Consider the following 19,620-nt stretch of genomic DNA (forward strand, 5'->3'; position numbering starts at 1 on the left):
TTCAGACAGGACCGAGTTCAGCGCTACACACATAAAAAAGACAGAAGGCTGGTTTCTGACGGGAAGTTTATTTTCAGTGTTCTGAGGCCTGCCTTCTGTCATAGCTTTCCTGAAATTTACCTTCTTCAGATTGGGGGTGTTTCTAGTTGGCTACCTGGTTATGGAAGTCGTGAATGCCTGTCTTGGTGTGTTGTCTGTCAACTCCTTACCCTTGCCTTCTGGGCTGACCATCAGCAGGGGTGGGGGCCAAGGGAGCAGCAAGGAGGAGATTGATGAGGTCTGATCCTGGTGGAAGTTGCCTTCGATTTGGGAGGCAGTTTGGGTCTGAGGAAGCAGGGGAGAGGATGTCCAGGCGTTTCATTGGTTAGAGTGTTAGGTGTCCAAGGAAGAAGCCAGCTGGGGTTGGGTGCCGATGTGGTCAGTTTTTTTTTTTTTTTTTTTTTTTTTAAAGGGAAGCCCAGGGATGTTTGGTGATTCAGCAGGTGGCAGGTTTCCAGCTCTGAAGCCTTGCCTTGGCCAAGCAAGCCAGCAAGCAAGCTGCAGAGTCTGTGCCCGCAGCTGGCGGTACCTAACTTTGGGGAAACCTCCCGGAGTGGCCTTCTTATTTGCACCAACTCTTCTTTCCTTGTTTCGCTTCCTGTTTCCTTCTGGATGCCCTGGTCCTTTTTTGTTTCCTTAATGCTCCTCTTAAACTACGGAGCACATTTTAACGTCTGTATCACAGACCTGCTGGGTAGCAGGAGATGGCCGCCACAACCGTTCAAGTCAGGTAGTTACTGCACAGAGAACCCCTTTCTGTTTCTGCTTCAGAGACCAAACATTTTTATTGTTAGTAAAATAAATACTTTTCTGCCACTTGTCACTGACATTGAACTACTTCACATACCAGGGAACTTAAAAAAAAAACCCTACTAATTCAACATATTAAGTTATTAAAGGCACACATTGTTTAAAACATCTTACTCGGAGAACTCTAGTGTCTTGCATGTTTGACCTGTATGTAGCTCAGTAAATGCTTATTCATATTTTAAAAAGTTTTTCATATCAGAAGAGCACTAGAATTACTAGAATTTCTCCTTATTTTTTTTTTATGTCTATCAGTTGGATTCTTTCCTGAACAATTTTAGAATAAAGAATCCACAGCAATGTCTGTGTACGTTGTGTGTGTTGGGCACTTGGGCACTGAAAGACCCTGGTGTTTTTTCCTAAGATGCAATTGCCCCTTGTTGACTATAAGTTCAGTTTTATATCAAGAGCTTGATACTTGTTCACATTTTCATTTCCAGCTTGGGGCAGGCACTTCTCTTGAGCTGGAGTCAAGGCGCTCTTTTGGGGCCAAGTCATAAAAACCTAAAGGAGGACTTGATCCTAGTTTTTAACTAAAATGTGCTCTGGTCACGTATCCTATGTTCTTTGATAAAACCTCATTCCCTGCAAAGCGTTTCAGGAGACCTGTAGGTTCCCGACTTTGCCATCCAGTGATAAACACTGCTGTAGAGAAGGTACAAGCTGCCCAAGGACTGAGCGAACACGCTGGCCAGTGTTGCTCTTCCGAGACAGAGTACAGATGGCTGTGTCTTTGCGTGTTTTGGATGGTAGCAGTCTTTTTTTCAGAACTTTCTTGGTAGATGCATGGGTGTTAAAGATTTTGGCTTGTTGGTTCAAACAAGAATATACATGCAAGGAGGAAAAAGGAAAGAGAATATAAATGTGTATTTATTGCTTCCTAATGTACTCCATTCCAATAGCTGTGCTGTAGTTTGGTCACCTTAGTTAGGATACCCAATCAGAAAAAAAGGTCAGGTTTTTTTGTTTGTTTGTTTGGATCAGTTTAGTTTGGTGTGAGGGACAGGGAATGAATGAAGGAGAAGAGAGGGCAGGTCCTGTGGCCAGGGAGATGGCTTGGTTCTGTAGTTGTGGCAATAACTTCTGGTTTCAGTAAAACTGAATTGAGCTAGTGAACAGGTGTGGCTTGGTGTTCGCTAGAATGCTTTATCTCCATCCAGAGTCTTATCTCAACGTCTAGACACACCGCCGCACACTGATGTAAACGTGCTCTCACACACGGATTCGCAGGTAGAGACACACAAGCAAAGAAGGGAGACACATACACGTAGACACACGCCTCCTTTAACACAAGCCAAGAAGAACCCCAGCTTCTTTCTAATCTGTCAAAGGCAAAACAAAACCTCAATGGAATGTTGCTTTTTGGAGGCTTGAATTACCTCATGCTATAATTGAGGAAGAATCCCTCTGCCTCAGTGGCCAGCTAGAGGAAGTGGCTTTTCTAGGTCAATGTAGATGAATGAGAACTTAAAATTTAGGTGTTTTTTTTTTTTTTTTCCCCTCTCAGACATGGTCAGTTCTTGGCATCAGATCCTCTCATTGTACAAAGCCCCTTGCCTGTAGTTGGCATCTCCATTTCCTTCCATTCCCTCTGCTGCAAGAGGAGTCTCTCACGGGGCGGAGAAGATTTTGTCCAGGCGGTGTGTATGCATAGTTGTTAAAGATGTTGTGTTACGCCGGGCGTGGTGGCGCACGCCTTTAATCCCAGCACTCGGGAGGCAGAGGCAGGCAGATTTCTGAGTTCGAGGCCAGCCTGGTCTACAGAGTGAGTTCCAGGACAGCCAGGGCTATACAGAGAAACCCTGTCTCGGAAAAAATAAACAAACAAAACAAAACAAAAGATGTTGTGTTACTGATGTGTCTTCAATGTGCATAAATGGTGCGGAGGCTGTGGATCAGGGGTAGGGTGCTTGCTCAGCAGGCACAGGGTCCTGGGTCCCACTTGCAGTACTGCAAAAGGGAAGCACTAAAACCCTCCAAAACACATTTATCTTGGAAGCATTCCAACATTTCCTGAGAGTTGACAGAATTTTTTTTCAATGTTTTATTAGGTTGTATTGTGTAAGTCTGTGCTTGTTCTATGTAGCAAGGTGTCTGGTACTCTGTAGGGTATGATTATATATTATCTATCTACCTATCTTATGTATGTGTGCATACATAATATAGATATTCATTCACCTAGTGTGTCTGTATGCAGTCACACACACACATATTCATATATGTATATATGTATGTCTGTGTGCATGCTAGTGATAGATGCAAAACTCATTTCCACCCTGTTCCCAAGGGCAACACTGAGTGAAGTGCTGGCTTCACTCTCTTCCTGATGTCTGCGGAAGGATCCTAGGGGTGGTAGTTTTGGAAGCGTGCTTCCTACCAGCGATGCAGAGTCTAGACCTCCTGAATCGGAAGGCCTCAACTCAGAAGCTGCTGATGTGTGTTTTGACGATGGAAGGGGCCGTTGGGGAACTGATGTTCTAGGGCTCTCCATCCAGGACCCTGCTCGGGGTGGCTGCGGAGTTACCAGCACAGGCTGAGTGACTTACTCTCATAGCTGCTCAGCTGCTAGGCACTTCCAAGCTGGTTTCAGGGATGATGCCCACATCCCTGTAGTGTTGGACATGAACCGCCTCTGTAGTTTACCAGTGGTCTGTGGTTAGCTAATGAGCTCCCTTTGTTTTAATGTGGACTTATGTGATCCTTAGTGAAGGGTGGTGGTGGGGGGGTGTTTTAATGTTATTTAGTTGTTATTCTGTTTCTTGGACCAGCTGTTCATTTTGTCTTGTGATCCTCCCTTCTTAGTTTCTGTTCCCTCCCCCACACTAGAGTTTCTTTCCCCCCTTTTTATTTTGTGAGACAGTGTTCCTAAGCCATTGATGAAACAGTGCATCCTGCCATAGTTTTGGAGAGGCGGGTTTGATTATGTATCATGTTTCCACAGACACATGAGACTTTGTCAATTTATCGGGAGTTGTAATTTATGTAAAGAAATCAATTTAAAATATGTACTTTTCCTTTTGACAATGTAGCTATCGTGAAAGTGCCACAGTGAAGATACCAAACATTTCTGTTAACCCCAAACTTTCCCTGGGTCCGTTTTGGAGTCAGAACCTTCCTGTTATACTCAGACTTGTGTAACCATGTAGCTTGTGTTTCTTTAATTTTATATAAGTAGTCCATACAATATGGTACTTTTTTGTGTCTGGTTCCTTTCATTAAACATACTGAATTAAAAAATATATGCAGGGTTTAAAATATCTTCTTTTGAACTGTGACACAACACATAGAACAATGGTCCTTCTGGCCACTCTTCCTTGTGTAATTCAGTAGTGTGATTGTCTAGGTTGGGCAGCTGTCAACACCATCCCTCCATAGAACGCTGTCATCACTCTAAACTCAATCCTGGCCCCTTAAGCTCAGCCTTCTAATTTTGAGACGTCTCACAGGGCTGGTATTTTGTTTAATTCTTTCCCAGTGTTCTTCCATTTCTGTGCCAAACCTTTATTTCTTCCTTAGAGATTTGCACCATGTTGATACAGTGGCCTGGGGCCCTCTTGTTCTTAGACATTGGTTAGATTATATTTGGATGGTTGCTCTTCCATATCCATTTTGGAATGCTTCTGAAGTTCTCAATAAAGTCTGGGAAACGTGATTGGTGTTGCTTGGGTTATAGTCTCATGGGGAGACTTGACATTGTTTCTATTTTGATACTATATGCTCATGGCCATCCTTTCTTTAAAACAATAACCGTTAAATAAAGTTTACTGGTTTTTTTTGTTATGGTAACACCTTTTCCTCATTATTGGCTTTGGAACTTAAATTCAGGGCCTTGTACATGCTAAACACATGCTGTACTACCGACCTATGCCCCCAGCTTATGGGACCTTTTTTTTTTTTTTTGAAACAGGGTTCCTTTGTGTAGCTCTGACTGTCCTGGAACTCACTTTGTAGACCAGGCTGCCCTCAAACTCAGAAATCTGCCTGCCTCTGCCTCCCAAGTGCTGGGATCAAAGGCGTGCGCCACCACTGCCCGGCGATGCTGTATTTTTAACAGTTGTTTTGCTGTTGTGACCAAACACCCAAGAGAGAAACAACCCAAGAACAGAGACATAATTGCACTCAGGGTCCGTGAGCATTCAGTCTGTGGTTGCCGGGTCTTCTGGGGGCAGCGTCTGGAGGAGATCCCATCACAGCACACAGGAAGAATAGAGCTACCAGGACGGGTTTAGGGACAACATACCCCAAGGACTGCCTGGTGGCCTACCTCTTTCAGCTGTGGTCCACCACCCAAAGATTTTTAAAAGCTTCCATAATAGCTCCACCCGCTTTCAATCAAACCTTCCACACTCATGCCTGTGCTTAGATATTAAGCCCTGGTAGGAACCTTGTTCCCACCTTATAGGCGTAGACAGAGGAAGGGTTTTATGGACAGGACTTTTAACAGTCTCTTCTTTTGCCAGGCTTAAGGGACACTGGCGATTTGTTCCTCCTCCCCTTTCAAGTGTCCCAAGCTCCTCCTTCCTCAAGCCTGGGCCTGTGTGCATCTGCTCTGTGGGGCTGTGGAGATAGATTGCTGATGCTCAGGGAGTGCTGAGATGTCATAGCCCACCCAACAGGGGCTTTAAATAAATCTAAGGATTTTCCACTGAGAAATGTCAGAAAGGCAAAGTGAAGGAGGCAGCTAGTTAAGTGTGTGGTAATCCCAATCTACATGTGAGAGCCTGGGCCACTGCCAGCTTCCCCAAAAGTATGGCTACTTCCAAGGAATTTTACAGTTGAGTGGGGAAGGATACACAGCTAATATACAAGAAGCAATTAGAGAAGTCTGTGACAGAAGGCTTATAATTAGGGTTAAGTGCTTCAGTGCCAGGGGAGTTATGGGAGAGAGAAACCCCCACTTGAGCTTTTGTTTGCCTTGGATGGAGGAGTAGGGAGGAGAGAAGAGAAAGGTGAAAGCCAGTATAGTTAACATTTTTAATGGGGACCACGAGGACCTGCTGCTGAACCACATGGTAATGGATGTTGCATCTGGATTTTTGAAAAATGGTATTTTAAAAAATATTTAGGCCGGGCGTGGTTGCACACGCCTTTAATCCCAGCACTTGGGAGGCAGAGGCAGGTGGATTTCTGAGTTCGAGGCCAGCCTGGTCTACAAAGTGAGTTCCAGGACAGCCAGGGCAATACAGAGAAACCCTGTCTCGAAAAACAAACAAACAAAAAAATTATTTATTTTGTGTTTGTGTGTGTTTGCTTGCACGCATGTGCATCTCAGTACATGTGTGCAGGTCAAAAGACAACCTGCAGAAGTCGGATCTCTCGATCTACCTTGTAGTTTTTGGAAGAGGAGCTCAGACCGTGAAGCTTAGTGGCAAGTGCCGCGGCTTTGCTGAACCATCTCACCAACCCCGGGGTCTGGATTCTGATAAGCAGTGATCGGTGGCTTGTCGATGTGTAGATAGTTAGTAGCTCTGAGTTGTTTGGTGGCTGAGAGCATGGAGCCAGAGTGTTTGGGTTTGGCTTCCCGCCTCACCATCTAAGGGCTGTACACAATGGATGGGTTATATGGACCATCTGTTAAGTTCTTTGATGGACCTAAGAACAGCAGCCACCATCCCGGGTTGTTGAGTAGTTGTGAGAAAGATGTAAGCTAACAATTGTAAGGCCCTGAGTGTCTACTACTCAGTGTGCCAGTTAGCTCTCTGTCGCCGTGACAGAGTACTTGAAACTAGGAGCTATCTTTGTCTTTTTTTTTTTTTTCCTCCTCCTCTTCTTCTGAGATAGGACCTTTCCAAATTACTTAGCCTCAAACTGAAGATTCTCCTGCTCTAGTCTTACAGGGGGCAAGGCGCTGTGACAATTACCTTTGAAGGATTCATTTGGGCTCATGGGCTCATGGTGTCAGTTCATGGCCATGTGGCTTGTGTATCATGGTAGTGTCACTGGGACCTTGCTGCCACCTCCCTTCCGTTCCCTGGTCTTTGTGATCTCTGAAGAATCTGAAGGATTAAGATGAGACACTCAGACCTTAATGTAGTAGGTAGGCAGAACTTATTACTAATTTTTTATGACTATTTTTTACATAATATAGGAGGTAGGCAGAGCACAGAAGACTTACTCCTAAGGTTGGAGTGCACAGTGAGCTAACGGACCATTGTGTTGATTTTCATGATTTAACGTCTTACTAAAACTTCTGAAACGGATGGGCTTCCTTAGGGGCACTCTCCTGCACAGGTGATTGACAGGCCCGTTTGTATTGAGTCTTATGGGGAGGGAGCTGTGGTACCTCCTCGTTCTTTATCAGAAAGATGCTGGGCTAGATAGTAATCTTGTGAGGTTTAGAATTCCTGGGACTAGGTTTAGATAGTTCTCAGTTCATGACTTCTGGGAAGTTCTGGATGTAACCTCTCCTCCCAAGGTCAGAGATATAGCTGAGGTTCCCTTCCTTTAGCCATTGAGCAAGAGGTTTCAGCTATAGGCCTGTTTTTGTACCTGCTATTGATCACAAGGGCAGTGTCCATACCCTATATCCAGCAAGTCGGCCGATTTCTGTCTTACTAACAGTGGGGACTCATAATAGAGGAGGCTGCTTACACTAGGAAAGAAGAGAGGAAGGAAAGGGCTAGGGTGCTCAGAGCCCCATTGCGGGGAGATGCCTTCCATGACCTAACTTCCTCTACTAAGCCACAGCTCTTAAAGAGCTCACCACTTCCCAGTGGCATCATAGTGTGGGACCTGACCTTCAAACATGGGCATCTGGGAGACAGCGGAGATCCAAACGTTAGTGCCAACTAAGACCCATATAAATATTAGCCACTGTCCTTTGCAAGTCTGTTGATAGTCCCACAGTCGTTCTCTATTTCTTTTGAGGTGGGTGAGGTTTCATGTGCCAGCTTTGGTTGGCTTTTGTCCAGAGGATCTGCTGGAGGGCTGTGTAAGCCACTCCAGTGGCCTGGGCTTTCTCTATGTTGTTGGCTAACAAGGCAGGGCAAGGTTGTAGACAGAATAGATAAGTGCCTGAGACATCACTGAGCCAGGTGTAGTTAGTGTCTGTTGTTCTGAATGGCTTTCCTCAGCTCTCTGGAATGGAGTGGGTAGAAAACAAAAACAAAACCCTAAGACGAGGAACATCCAAGAAGCAGGTCTCATTTTGCTGGTTTTCTTTTCTGATTAGACCTTTGGGCAGACCTACAGTAGGGATAGGGATTCCTTATGGGCTAATCCCAGACCATGTGCTTCTGCCTTGACCCTGGGATGTGGATGTCTCGGTTCTCTTTTGGAGACAGGAAAGTGAGACACAAGTCATTTCCCTGAGGGGGAATGTCCTGAAGAATTTCACATTTGGGGGTCCTGACAGTTGGCAAAAAAAAAAAAACCCAAAAAACAAAACAAAAACAAAAAACAAACAAACAAAAAAACCCCAGACCAAATCAAACCAAAGCAAACCAACCACCAACCAACCAAACCCCCAAACCCAAAAACAAAACCCAGTGGGTGCTGTTGGTGAGGAGCCAGCGTAGTTATGTCAGGTTGTCCCCAGCTGGGTGTTCCCATGACCTTGCAACCTTAGGTATTTATCTGTGTGAGCTCATGGACCTCAAGTTTCAGCTTGTGCCAGCTTCGCCACCGAGCTAGCTTGTAACTCTTGTTGGGCCGAGCCCAGAGTTTCTAAAGCAGGTAGCTTGGGGGGCAGGTGGCAGCCAGGAGTGTGTTTGGATGCTACCCCACTGATCTGGGGACGTGCTTTGGGAAGCATCACCCAAAGCCATGTTGTAGCAGCCAGGGACCAACTGCTTCTACCTTCCTAGACAGTGTCCTCATGGGGTCCTGTCCATTTGGGATGGCAGATCAGCCTCTGAGCCATGGCATTGTGGTGCCCCGCTCATCAGAGCTTGTGATATGGTCAAAAGCAGTGGTAAACTGTGGCGTCAACCATACCTGATCACGTAAATACCCTCCGAGTGTGAGGTGCCACTGGCAGCCTGTTCTATCCTTCCCTTCCACATGCCCAGATTGCGCGGGGGGGGGGGGGGGGTGGGGTGGGGGGGGTGGGATGGGGGCTTTCTGTCCAGCATTTAGACCCATGGGCAAATGAAGCACAGATAATTAAAGAGCCTAGCCTGGGTGTGAGGAGGTAGAAGACAGTTTTGGGTACTGGTTTAACTGTGTTTGTAGCAAGACAGAGCTTGGCACCTCTCAGAGAGAGGAGGTAAGAGGGCTACCATGTGGGCACACTGCTACTACTGAGTCTTCAGGAAACACAAACAGCTGCAGTTATCACAGCAGGTTTGCTGCTCTGCAGCCGACACTGCTCTTCCTGGGTTGGCAGGGCCTACAGCTACAACTGGAAGGAGCAGCTTCTAGCTTGGAAAAGGGTTCTTGAAAAAGACACGTCTTCAGGTAATGTCATCACTATGTGGTGAGGCCAGGTCACAGCTGTGCACCAGGCCCCCGGGGACAGTGCTCACTCACTGCAGCTTCTCTGCATTTGGCACAGTGTGCAGAAGGGAGCTGATGACATAGGGTGGCAGCTTGTTGTGGGCGGAGCATAAGCGGTCTCCTATATGTGTGTGTGTGTGTGTGTGTGTGTGTGTGTGTGGCGGGGAAGGGTGTCCAGGAGGGTGGCACGTACCATTGGCAAGAAGGGCTGGTGGCCAGGACTGTGCTTCTCCATCACCTGGAGACTCACAGGAACCTTGCTGGGTCACTCCTTTGTTTGTACAGATGCAGCCAGACCAGTTCTTAAGAATGTAAACCTAGGAATGATTCCTGACTTGCCTTTCAGTTTAGGTGTTAGTGGTGAATTTGACTTTCAGTGGCTAGGCTTTCTCTCTTATCCCTACCGCAGCTGCCCCCTCCTCCTCCTCCTCTTCTTCTTCCTCCTCCTCCTCCAGTGTCCTTACAAATGAGGGCAGGCTGAGCCTGTGTGCCAGCCAAGTGGCTGGGGAACCTTGGGCCTCTGCTCTTGGGCCTCTTTTGGAAGGGAAAAATTTGGAACAGCTGAGTGTTGGCCATCTAGTCCCCTGATATCATTGCTCCCTCCCTGTGACTGGGGCAGGCCTGAACAGTGCAGCCCTTGGATTTACATTGGCAGTTGTTTACTATCCCTTTGATAGTGAAACTGTTTATTTGAGAACTGTTTTCCATGGCCCCATTTTGCTTTGCTCATGCCCAAGCCACTTGATAGAAAGAGCAGTTAGAGGTTGATTTTTCAGCTCTTCCCGGCTTACATTTTGCAAGGGTGTTATAAAAGGCCTCTGCAGGGAACACCTATGGCTGTCAGCCAAAGCCAGGCTGCCCCAGTCACCTGAGAGGAAGGAGAGCAGGTGAGGGTGGTGATGAAAGGTGTGCCTGGCTGCTGGGTCACACTTCAGATGTGGGAACTGAACTTTGCCATCAGTGAGGGAGGTGGGGTCACAGGAGACCTCTGGATAACAGGAAGTCAGATAGCCGGGACACAGCAAGTAGTCTGGGTCCGAAAGCTGGCAGGAGGGTGACATAAAGAGCAGGGGGCTTGGACTTGTATCCTTTGGGGCTATCCACATGTGCGATGGAATATTAGCCACTGTGGTGTAAGAGTTGTGTGAAGACCCTTAGCCACGCCCATGGGGTGTAACTGGGCATCCCACAGTTGTAAAGGTGGCTGGGGGAAGTAGCAACAGAGGGTCCTGCTGAGGTCCCAGGTTAGAGGGAGGTGTGCCCTGCTTTTCCTCTCGGGGCGGTGTCCTGACCATTCAGTTGTCCAGAGCCACTTGGAGCGGTTGGCCCCCGTTTCTCTGTACTCCACTGTTCTCTGTCCATACTACCCTTGCATGTGACTTTACCATTGCTTGTCTCTGGTCACTTCTCACCTTGCAGACTCTACTGCATGCATAGCTAGCCACCCGTGAATGTTGTGGCTCTCCTGAGATGTCTTGGTGGATGGCCAAAGTCTCTGACACTTCAGCTTTAACTAGTGTGGAATGTATAGGTGTGGAGAAAACAAAGCCCAGGACACATGGAGTTTTCTAGGTCATGAGGAAGCGAACAGGAGGCACATGAAGAGCTCAAGAGGTGAATCCTCAGGCTGGGAACCAGCCTGGGAACACTTGGCCACCCATTCACGAGATCTGAAATTTGACATTTGCTTCAGGGCACCCTAAGTTACTTTGGAAGGCCCTGCAAAGTTACCAGCTGGGGGATGGGCAGGAGTCCCAGTTTCCTTGGTCCCCCAACCTGACTGATCCCCCCTTTGAGTGTCAGAACGGAAATCTCCAGAGCTATCAGACCATCGGAACAGTCAGGACTTTTGCAAGTGTACGCATGTATGCACTGTTAGATGGACCTGGCAGCTCCCAGGTCTGTGGCTGAACTCTTAGAAGACTCCACAGTGAGATGTGCCACTTTAGGTGTATTTAAGTATATGTTTTTAGGGGCATAGTAGTTAAAGCACTCATTGACTTTTCTGTGAAGGTGTCTGAGGGCCAGTTGGGTGAAAAGTTAAAAATCATATTCCTGAGTACCTGACTTTAGGGCTCTTCCTGTTTTTTTACAGGGACAATTGGGAAGTGACTACCCAAGAGGAAGGAGGGGGACGGACATCTTAGGAACCTCATAGGTGACACAGGGCTTGTTTCTGTCTTGTGGATGGCACAGGCTGAGTTTTCCCCAGAGGAAGTTAGAGCCAAGTGGTACAGTGGCCGATGGAGAAAGGGGCTGAGCTGTTAGGAAGAGTGGTAGATGGTGCTCAGAGCTGCTGTTGAGGTTTAGCTCGCTGTGTCCCATTGGAGAGGGCAGTCTGTGCCTTTGGTGGTCAGTGCTGTGACTTTCCAACCCCGAGGAGGTTCTTGATTGTTGCCTTCAGATGAAGCAATGTGGGGCAGCCTTAAAGAGTAATGGCGTAGACATGTACTCTCTGACCCAGCCATTCTGACTGTAGGGGTTTACTTAAAAAACAAACAAACAAACAAACAAACAAACAAACCAGTCAAGATCAGTCTTGATCAGTAATGCACCATTGGAAGCCTATCATCCAACGGTAGGGTTGGTTAAGCACATTGTGTCTATCCACATAACAGGCTAGCAGCAAACCTTCAAAACACACCCATGAGAACAAAGTATTTTGAAAGCATCATTGGATGCAAAATGTATATACTTCTTTTGTTAAGAAACTATTGATATGACATTGGGTGGCTGTCTATATAAGCCAGCTATGAAGCAAGCTTTTCACTTAGCTTTAGTCTAACAGGCAGTCGGGCCTTTGACTTGGCCATACTAATGTCCTGTGCCTCTCATTGTGGAACAGCAAGGATGATGCCCTTGCCAGTGTTCCTATGGTCTGTGCCCCATTTCAGGGGTGCCCGTCCTGACGACTTTGCCGTAGCTGAGGTGTTACTTGTATTATAGATGCGTGCTCTCCTCTTGCCCTCTTTCCCTTCCAGCCAGGCTCAGAGTGCAGGACGGACACCAAGCCTTTGTGAATATTGAGCTTGTATGTGCCAAGGTCCCGAGAGCAGCTCCTTCGTGACTGACTTCTTAGCCCACTTCTCACTTTTTTTTTTGACCCCTTCATTTTCCGTGTCCACTTACAGAACACAGTAGACACTATAGTCGCCCCGTTGGTGCCTGCAATGAATAGCTGCTGCTGTGTCTTCCTATACACATCCCCCTCCTTTTCTCCTATAAATATTGAATGTGCACCAAGTGAGCATATTACCTATGGACAGTGGAGTGCCCACAGGATCAGCACAGGCAAAGCCGAGTCCTGCCACACTGGAGTGTGCTATCTATAAAACCCTAAAACCTCTTATGTGCTTTTACGGTTTTCGGGCTCAGATCCTGGTAGGGTTTGACGTTGTAGTGTTGTGTCTTAATTTCGTAGCAGATAATGATTGGCGTAATGACTGTGTAACACTGGGCAGAGGCTGAATTTGAGCTGGGGGTTGCAGAAGATCCAAGCTTTTGTTTGTTTAATTTTGAGCTACTGTTTTGGGTAGCTCTGCCAATATAACTAAACTGAGAGTGTCAGTTTGTCTCAAACCCTCCAAAGTTTTGTTATGTAAGTGATTTTGTGCCTACTTAGAAACATTTTGATTTTGTTTCAGAAGCCCCTCACCCCTTCTTCTACTGGAGGAGGAGAACTTACCTGGATAATTTCAGACACAGATGTGAGATTGTGATCCTGAACTTGGGTTGTTCTTTTGTCTTTCCCCTAATATTTTTGTTTTTTGTTTTTTGTTTGTTTTGTTTTTTGTTTGTTTGTTTTTTGTTTTTGTGATCACTCGCTGCTTCCCACAGCCAGTTAGGTGAGAACAGTGCCTGGCCTTCAGCCTTGGCTCTGAACCATAGCAGTGCATTGGGATAATGGAGTTCAAGAAACCAGAACTGTTTCCTGACTCTTTCTCCATCTGTATCTCGGCTTTCACAGCCTGCAGCTAGCTCCAGTGACTTCCCTAAGAAGGATGTCAGACTCCTCGCAGGGTGGGGTAACTCGCGGGGAATGTTGCTTTCCTGTGTCCCCAGTGAGCTACATTTCCTGCATGCAGCTGTTGCTTATGAGCAAGCTCTTTGGGATTGTCAGTGAACATGCTGCACAGTGCTAGAAATTTCTTATCCTGAACCAGACTCAAGATACCAAATAAGTGACTACCATATCTTTGAACATCACACGCAAATATGTACAGAGTCTCTCTGCCTGAAGCCATGTTTGTTGTTGGCTGGAGAAGGTTTTGTTTTTGTTTTTCTAGGATATGTCTGGAATGCCCACTATCATGGGACAGTGTCTTCAGAAGTCACCATTCATACCTCTGTGCTGGGTCTTGCTCACAGTGTCCAAGCCTGCTGATGCTGTGGCCTTTGTCACTTTATCGCTGCTAACATTTTGAGAGAACTTTCTGCTCTTTGCTTCCCAGACTGAGACTGAAGATTAAATTTGGCCACATATGAGATGGAAGGCTACACTGCCAGACCCTGCCTCAAAATCAAAGCACGATAAGAAAGTACATATTTATGTAGTTCCAAAATGTAATAACCCTGTGAGGTGACTGAAATTACTCTCAATAGTTTTTCTTTGAAAAATACAAATATCTTTTAGTTTCAAAAGCTGAAGTAAAATACACAGGCATAAAATTTAGGGGATTAAGTATGTCATATGATTGTAGAGTGATCACCATTGTCTGTCTACAGAGCATTCAATCACTTGAAAGCCCATACTCACTAAATAGTTCCCGTTCTCCCTTCTGCACAGTCTGTGGCAGCTATGGCTTTATGTGTCATGAATTTGTGTGTGCCATGAATTTGACTATCCTATGCACTTGATATGGATTATATAGTATTTTCCCTTTTACATCTAACTTGTTTTTCTGAGCAAACTGTTTTCAGGGTTAGTGTATCTTGTAGCATGTATTCAGATTTCTCCCTTTAAAAGCTAAATAGTATTTCGTAACATCTGTCTGCCACATTGAAATGAACATGAACGAGTGTGCTAGGAACATGTGAACCTGACTCTATATACGTGTTGGTTTGAATCAATCTTTTCAGTAAACCTTTAAAAAGTGCTTTCTAAGATAACTGTTTCTTTGTTAAGATTGATTTATTTTTTATGTGCATTGGTGCTCTCTCTGTCTGTCTGCCTGAGCGAGTGGGGCAGATCCTCTGGAACTGGAGTTACAGACAGTTAGTTGTTGGGAATTGAACTCGGGCCCTCTGGAAGAGCAACCAGTGCTGAGAGCAACTCAACTGCTGAGCTGTCTCACCAGCCATGATGGATGCTTCATAATGGTCGGACACTTTACCCACTTTGGTTCCAGGCATCAGAACACCCAGACACTTTGAACCGTGTTGAATTGATGGCATTCTGTTGCCTGAGGTGGGAAGCAGCTCTGTAGTCTGTGGACTGCTTTTCCCAGCACACTTGGCAGCAGCTTTGAGCCAGGCCAGTCAGCCTTCTTGGAAATCAGCCTGGTGTTTTCTTATCTTTTGCTTTGACAGCTCTTGCCTGTCAGTACCTCAAGAGGAGAAATCTGGCACTAGTGTTTGCTTCCTCAGTCTGGTCTTAGATGATTAAGCTCTCAGCAGACCTGTGTGGGGCTGTAGATAGGAGTTGCAGCGGCTTGTGCATCTTCGAGCTTGTGTTGGGGCAGAGCATCAGCCTTTTTGCAGAGAATGGCAATGGGTTCTGGCAGGGCTGAGGCTCTAGCCTACATGGTATGTTTGGACAGCAAGCATCTTGATTTTGACTTGTATTTTTCTCCAAATCTGTGTAGGAAGGGAGGCTGGGTGGTGACCCTAGAGCACCCGATGCCCCTCCTCTCCATCCATGGGAGGTCTAGTGGTTTGGCTGTAGTCCATCTTTCTGTGCTTGTAGATAATTTTTGTGGACTTACAGGAAATTGAGATTAAGTTCCTATTTTGTGGGGAAAGAAAGTGTGGTGCTTTGGACTTTTTTTATTAAACTGATAAAATTTATTTTAAAATATACAACTCAGTATTGACATTTTTAAGTCATCAAACTAATTTATAATAGTTCAGTGCCTCTTAAATATACATGATCTCTTCTGAAGCTAAAAGTAATATGCACTCAACCAGTTTTAAATCTATTTGGAATATTAAACATGATGGAAGTAGAAAAAAAAATCTCTTAAGTAGTCCTCTATGAAAGGAAATTGTGACAAGTTCTTGATTAGACAGAAACCATTCCATCTCCAAGGGAGAATACTCAGTGTAACTGTGGCTTCATAGAATGAATTGGGTAGTACTCCTTCTGTTTCTATTTTGTGGAATAGTTTGAAGAGTATTGGTATTAGGTCTTCTTGAAGATCTGATAGAATTCTGCACAAAACCCATCTGGTCCTGGGCTTTTTTTTTTTTTTTTTTGGTTGGGAGACTATTTTGTGTGTGTGTGTGTGTGTTATAATTATATAGAAGAGTATTTTGAAAGCTATCTTTTTTTTCTTATATAACATTTTATTTTATTATTATTAGATATTTTCTTTATATACATTTCAAATTCTATCCCAAAAGTTCTCTATACCCTCCCTCCACCCTGCTCCCCTACCCACACACTCCCGCTTCTTGGCCCTGGCATTCCCCTGTACTGGGGCATATAAAGTTTGCAATACCGAGGGGCCTCTCTTCCCAGTGATGGCTGACTAGGCCATCTTCTGCTACATATTCAGCTAGAGATACGAGCTCTGGGGGTACTGGTTAGTTCATAATGTTGTTCCACCTATAGGGTTGCAGACCCCTTCAGCTCCTTGGGTGCTTTCTCTAGCTTCTCCATTGGGGGCCCTGTGTTCCATCTTATAGATGACTGTGAGCATCCACTTCTGTATTTGCCAGGCACTGGCATAGCCTCATAGGAGACAGCTATAACAGGGTCCCTTCAGCAAAATCTTTCTGGCATATGCAATAGTGTCTGGGTTTGGTGGCTGATTATGGGATGTATTCTGGATAGTCCATCCTTTCATCTTAGCTCCAAACTTTGTCTCTGTAACTCCTTTCATGGGTATTTTGTTCCTTATTCTAAGGAGGAATGAAGTACCCACCCATTGGTCTTCCCTCTTGTTGATTTTCTTGTGTTTTGCAAATTGCTTCTATTTCTTTAGGGGATCCATTTATGGGACTGTTTAGATCATTAATCTGATCCTGATTTAATTTTGGTACCGGGTATCTGTCTAGAAATTTGTACATTTCAACCAGGTATTCCAGTTTTGTTGAGTATAGCCTTTTATAGTAGGATCTGATGTTTTGGATTTCCGTGTGTTCTGTTGTTATGTCTCCCTTTTCATTTCTGATTTTGTTAGGATGCTGTCTCTGTGCCCTCTGGTTAGTCTGGCTAAGGGTTTCTCTATCTTGTTGATTTTCTTGAGAACCAGCTCCTGGTTCTGTTGATTCTTTGTGTGGTTCTTTCTGTTTCCACTTGGTGGATTTCAGCCCTGAGTTTGATTATTTCCTGCCCTCTACTTGGGTGTGTTTGCTTCATTTGGTTCTAGAGCTTTCAGGTGTGCTGTTAAGCTGCCAATGTATGCTCTCTCCAGTTTCTTTTTGGAGGCACTTAGAGCTGCGTTTTCCTCTTAGCACTGCTTTTATTGTGTTCCATAAGTTTGGGTATGTTGTATCTTGATTTTCATTAAATTCTAAAGTCTTTAATTTCTTTATTTCTTTTATTTTTTTATTTTTTAGTTTTTTCTTTCTTTATTTCGTTCTTGACCAAGCTATCATTGAGTATGGCATTGTTCAGCTTGCTTGTGTATGTGGGCTTTCTGTTATTTTTGTTGCTATTGAAGACCAGTCTTAGTTAGTGGTGATTTAATAGGATGCATGGGATTATTTCAATCTCCTATCTGTTGAGGCCTGTTTTGTGACAGATTTTATGGTCAATTTTGGAGAAGGTACCATGAGGTGCTGAGAAGAAGATATATTCTTTTGTTTTAGGATGAAATAATCTATATATCTATTAAATCCGTTTGGTCCATGACTTCTGTTAATTTCAATGGGTCTCTGTTTAGTTTGTGTTTCCATGATCTCTCATTGATAAGAGTGGGGTGTCAAAAATCTCCCACTATTATTGTGTGAGATGCAATGTGTGCTTAGTAAAGCTTCTTTTATGAATGTGGATGTCCTTGCATTTGGAGCATAGATGTTCAGAATTGAGAGTTCATCTTGGTAAATTTTTCTTTTGATGAGCATGAAGTGTCCTTCCTTATTCTTTTTGATAACTTTTGGTTGAAAGTTGATTTTATTCGATATTAGAATGGCTACTCCAGCTTGTTTCTTGGGACAATTTGCTTAGAAAATTGTTTTCCAGCCCTTTACTCTGTGGTAGTGTCTACCTTTGTCACTGAGGTGCATTTCCTGTATGCAGCAAAATGCTGGGTCCTGTTTACATATCCAGTCTGTTAGTCTATGTCTATTTATTGGGGAATTGAGTCCATCGATGTTAAGAGATATTAAGGAATAGTGATTGTTGCTCCCTGTTATTTTTGATGTTATTTTTATTATTGTGGCAATCTTTTGAGTTTGTAGAAAGATTACTTTCTTCCTTTTTCTAGGGTGTGTTTCCCCTCCTTGTGTTGGTGTTTTCCATCTATTATCCTTTGTAGGGCTGGATTTATGGAAAGATATTGCATAAATTAGGTTTTGTCATGGAATATCTTGTTTTTTCCCTCTGTGGTAATTGAGAATTTTGTTGAGCTAGTAGCCTGGGCTGGCATTTGTGTTATCTTAGGGTCCGTATGACGTCTGGCCAGGATCTTCTAGCTTTCACAGTCTCTGGTGAGAAGTCTGGTGTAATTCTGACAGACCTGCCTTTATATGTTACTCGACTTTTCCCCCTTACTGCTTTTAATATTCTGTCTTTGTTTAGTGCATTTGATGTTTTGATAATTATGTGATGGGAGGAATTTCTTTTCTGGTCTAGTCTATTTGGAGTTCTGTAGGCTTCTTGTATGTTCATGGGCATTTCTTTAGGTTAGGGAAGTTTTCTTCTATATTTTTGTTGAAGATATTTACTGGCCCTTTAAGTTGAAAATCTTCATTCTCATCTATATCTATTATCCTTAGGTTTGGTCTTCTTATTGTGTCCTGGATTACCTGGATGCTTTGGGCTAGGAGCTTTTTGCTTTTTGCATTTTCTTTGACTGTTGTGGCAATGTTTTCTATGCTATCTTCTGCACCTGAGATTCTCTCTTCTATCTCTTGTATTCTGTTGGTGATGCTTGCATCTATGACTCCTGATCTCTTTCCTAGGTTTTCTATCTTCAGGGTTGTCTCCCTTTGTGATTTCTTTATTGTTTCCATTTCCATTTTTAGATCTTGGATGGTTTTGTTCAATTCTATCACCTGTTTGGTTGTGTTTTCCTGTAATTCTTTTTTTCTTTTTTTCTTTTTTTTTTTTTGTACACTGTAGCTGTCTTCAGACACTCCAGAAGAGGGCACCAGATCTCGTTACGGATGGTTGTGAGCCACCATGTGGTTGCTGGGATTTGAACTCTGGACCTTTGGAAGAGCAGTCGGGTGCTCTTACCCACTGAGCCATCTCACCAGCCCTTCCTGTAATTCTTTAAGGGATTTTTGTGTTTCCTCTTTGAGGTCTTCTACCTGTTCACCCATGTTCTCCTGTATTTATTTAAGGGAGTTATTTATGTCCTTCTTAAAGTCCTCTATTGTCATCATGAGATGCGATTTTAAATCAGAGTCTTATTTTTTTGTTGTGTTGGAGTATCCAGGGCTTGCTATGGTGGGAGACCTGGGTCCTGATGATGCCAAGTAGCCTTGGTTTCTGTTACTTATGTTCTTGCCCTTGCCTTTCGCCATCTGGTTATCTCTGGTGTTAGCTGGTCTTGCTGTCTCTGACTGTGGCTTGTCCCCCTTGCAAGCCTGTGTTCTCAGGGAGGAATTTGGGTATGGAGAGCTGTGACACAGGGTCAGCTCCTGGGTGCAGATGGAAACCAGAAGGATCCTGTCCCTTGCTGTTCCTTGGTCCCTGTGTCCTGATGGCTCTGGGCTGGTCCCTCTTGGGCCAGGAATTTGAGCAGAATTGGTGGTACCTGTGCTCACAGATGTGTCAGTACTCCTGGGAGACCAGTTCTTTCCCAGGGGTATTTGGGTATGGAGGACTGTAGCACAGGATCAACTCCCTGGTGTAGACGGAAACTGGAAGGATCCTGTCCCAGGCTGCTCCTCAGTTCCTGTGTCCTGAGGGTTCGGGGGTGGGGGTTCCCTCTGAGCAGAAGTGTTGGTCTTACCTGTGCTCACAGGTGTGTCTGCACTCTTGGGAGACCAGCTGTCTCCTGGTGG

General features: G+C 44.8%; 1 protein-coding gene across 6 annotated transcripts in view; it reads left to right on the forward strand.

Annotated features, from left to right (window-relative positions):
• The window catches only part of Sgms1 (sphingomyelin synthase 1), a 274,571-nt gene that overhangs the window by 2,531 nt on the left and 252,420 nt on the right, over positions 1-19,620 (forward strand). The gene's annotated exons all lie outside the window — the stretch shown is intronic.

Source organism: Mus caroli, unplaced genomic scaffold, assembly GCF_978045245.1.
Source record: "Mus caroli unplaced genomic scaffold, Mus_caroli_1 scaffold_20, whole genome shotgun sequence".
NCBI classification, from domain to species: domain Eukaryota; kingdom Metazoa; phylum Chordata; class Mammalia; order Rodentia; family Muridae; genus Mus; species Mus caroli.